Raw genomic sequence first — 3,099 nt, forward strand, 5'->3', positions numbered from 1 at the left:
GATCTGCTACTGTGGTTTCCATCTGATCTACAATGGTTGCATCATCTTGAAAAATATCATAATCATCATCAAGGATACTTGAAGTAAGATCAATCTTTCTACATGGAGGATCTATTTCAGCTCTGAAATGTTGTTGTCCCCGAAATGGAACATGCTGGTTTCGAATATTAGGCACCATGGATGATTTATGTTCACTTATGGAACACACAGCTTCTGATTGCAGATGGCTTGCAACCTTCGGATTTGAACTAGGCCTTTCATAACCCCATTGCATTTGGTGGAAGGCAATGCTCTCAATGAGAATAATTACACCCTCAACGGTCTTGTTCATGATTGTTCCACCAGCTGACATATCAATAAGATCTCTCAAAGCATGTGTCAGCCCTTTATAGAATATCTGGAGCACTAACCAATCCTTTTGCCCATGATTAGGACATTTTCTAAGCAAATACTTATATCTCTCCCAAGCTGCATACAAGCTCTCACTTCCATCTTGCGCAAAAACTGAGGATCTGGTCATGAATGGCAGCTTGCTTGTAAAGTGGAAAATATCTGTGCAGGAAAGCTTGTGAAATATCACCCCAAGTGTATGATCTTGATGGCAAAGAATAGTACCAGTCCTTAGCAGCATCTCTGAGAGAGAATGTGAACAGCATACACTTGATAGCATCTTGGGAAACGCCATGGTACTGGACATTATTGGCATACTCCAGGACATTACAAATGTGCTCATGAGGGTCTTCATTGGGTAATCCTCTAAACTGATTATGCAAGACAAGAGCAATAAGTCCAGGCCTCAACTCAAAATTTTCGGCCTCAATAGATGGCCAAATTGGCCCTGTCATCGTGCCCAAACTACTTGGCAACCAAAGATCACATACTAAAGCCATATGTTCAAGCGCAACTGTCAATCAGCCTACAAATAGTAAGATATCCTACACACGCTCACAAACATCAAGCTCTGGTGAGAGGGTTAGTATCCTAGTAAGACGAAGCAACAAAAAGTAAAAAGGTAAAAGAAACACAGAAATAAATTTGACTGGAAATTTAAACAAGAACTATACTAAGCCTAGTCTATAGCTTCACACAATCGCTCGATGCTACTCCCCGACAACGGTGCCAAAATGATCAATTGTAAGTACAGTGGGGTTTTACACCCAAACTGCGAGTGTCGTGTTCTCCTCAGGGACTAGGCAATGGCAACTATGCTCGGCGAAAGCTAGATAACACAATAAGGGTGATGATCGCAAGAAAATATAAACCTAAAATAATCAAGGACGATGATAAACAACACAGGGAAATTAAGGTTGACACTCACTCTCTAATTGGTATTTTCAAACTACTAGAGAACTACAATACTAGCATCAATGATAAGGGAAGTCAAAATACATGGACATATATAACTAGCATGCAAATGACAGGAGGAAGAAACAAGCTAGTACGACAGGGGAAGAAATATATAACAACACAAACATATATATATATTCACATGAACATCGTTAACACAGAGACTGGAAATTAAATGTTCATACATCTTACTTCTACAAAGAGTAACATCGATAGTAAATTCACAAGAAACAATATGAATTATTAAAAGCAACTAGCTGACAATTAGTCACACACAAAGAACATATATGATTTGGATTACACAAGACACAATACTAGCACTAAGATGATCAACATCACAGAAATACAAAACCACATGAAATATATATCACGAACATATATGTCACAGAAATACTCATAAGCAGATTCTGATAGATCAATCACCTCCCAAATTAAGAAGGCATCATTAAGTCAGGTCACATAACAAGTACTATATTATACCAGTACGGAGCTGATCAAATAACAAGTGATTAAAACTAGTCAAGTCTGAATATTACACAACCCTGAAAATTACACAATTCTGAACATTACACTACTCAAGGTTACAGAAATTTGAGAGAGAGAGAGAGAGATAGAGAGAGAGAGAGAGAGATAGAGATAGAGATAGAGAGAGAGAGAGAGAACATCAGCAGGTTTTGGGAAAGGGGGAGGAAGAACAGCAACAGAGATGGTTCAGAGATGAAGCAAGGGCATCAGGGAGAGAAGAGCAGTAGCAGGTTCGTGGGAGAGGGAGCAGCAGCAGTTCGATTCAGAGAGAAGCAGCATCAGCGCTAAGGGAGATGCAACAGAGAAGAGGCAGCAGCAGCAAGGGGAAGAAGAATAAGAGCAGCAACACGGAGATGGAGAAGCAAGAAAGGTGCAACGGTACGTGAGAGAGAGAGAGAAGAAGTGATGGTGGGGAGTGGTGGCGCTGGTGGATGTGCTGGGTGGCGCGGTGGTGCTGGTGATGTCGCGGTTGCGTGACGGGCTGCGGAGGCGCACCACCACGCCGGCCTGGCCGTGGCGGTGGCCGGAGGTGGAGAAGGAGTGGTGAGAGGGAGAGAGATGGAGATGTGGCCAGGCTCCCCAAGGGGATCGGTGGCTAGCGCTAGGGATTTGATCCCACGATCAGATTTGCCACTTTTTGATTTGGCCCTCATGCTCCCTTCTTTCTTCGCAAGCACATCCCTTCCCTTCTCTAGTTTGGCCTTCGGTTTCTTCTTTCCTTCATGCTCAGGTCCCCTTCTTTCTTTCCCGTCCTTGTCTTGTATTCTTCGGCCTCTTAGTCAGAATCTTGAGGTTTATAGTGCCTTTGCGCACTTTTCTGCAGAAGAAACAAATGACAAGTAAATGATCTTTTTTTATGATTATCAAGCAATATTCAATCAATCATGGCAAGAATGGACGGATATATCACGATAGATGCTACATTTGAGTACCAAAATTATATATGTGAAATATACTTATCAACACCCTTCACTTTTTCCTTCTTCTCCTTAGGAGCACCCTCTCCCTCTTTCACAAAAGTTTGCTTGAGAGGAGGAGGACGATGGGTCTTGTCGTTCTTCTTCTTGTTCTTGGACTTGGGGGCAAACCAAATTCCCTTCTTGGCCACAACTTCCTTTCGATTACTCAAAAGGTCGTTGAGGTTCTTCTCACCTTGAATGCAAGTCACAAGCCCTTTCTCAAGTTGATCCTTCAACTTGGCATTCTCCTCCACAAGATGCACATGCT

General features: G+C 42.2%; 1 non-coding gene across 1 annotated transcript; it reads left to right on the forward strand.

The window, feature by feature from the left end:
* The first annotated feature begins 419 nt into the window (after positions 1 to 419).
* Positions 420 to 528, forward strand: LOC119282909. Its single transcript, XR_005138939.1, has one exon. It is a non-coding gene; the product is annotated as a small nucleolar RNA R71 (small nucleolar RNA).
* Positions 529 to 3,099: the final 2,571 nt, after the last annotated feature.

The sequence above is a fragment of the Triticum dicoccoides genome, chromosome 3B (assembly GCF_002162155.2).
Source record: "Triticum dicoccoides isolate Atlit2015 ecotype Zavitan chromosome 3B, WEW_v2.0, whole genome shotgun sequence".
Lineage (NCBI taxonomy): Eukaryota > Viridiplantae > Streptophyta > Magnoliopsida > Poales > Poaceae > Triticum > Triticum dicoccoides.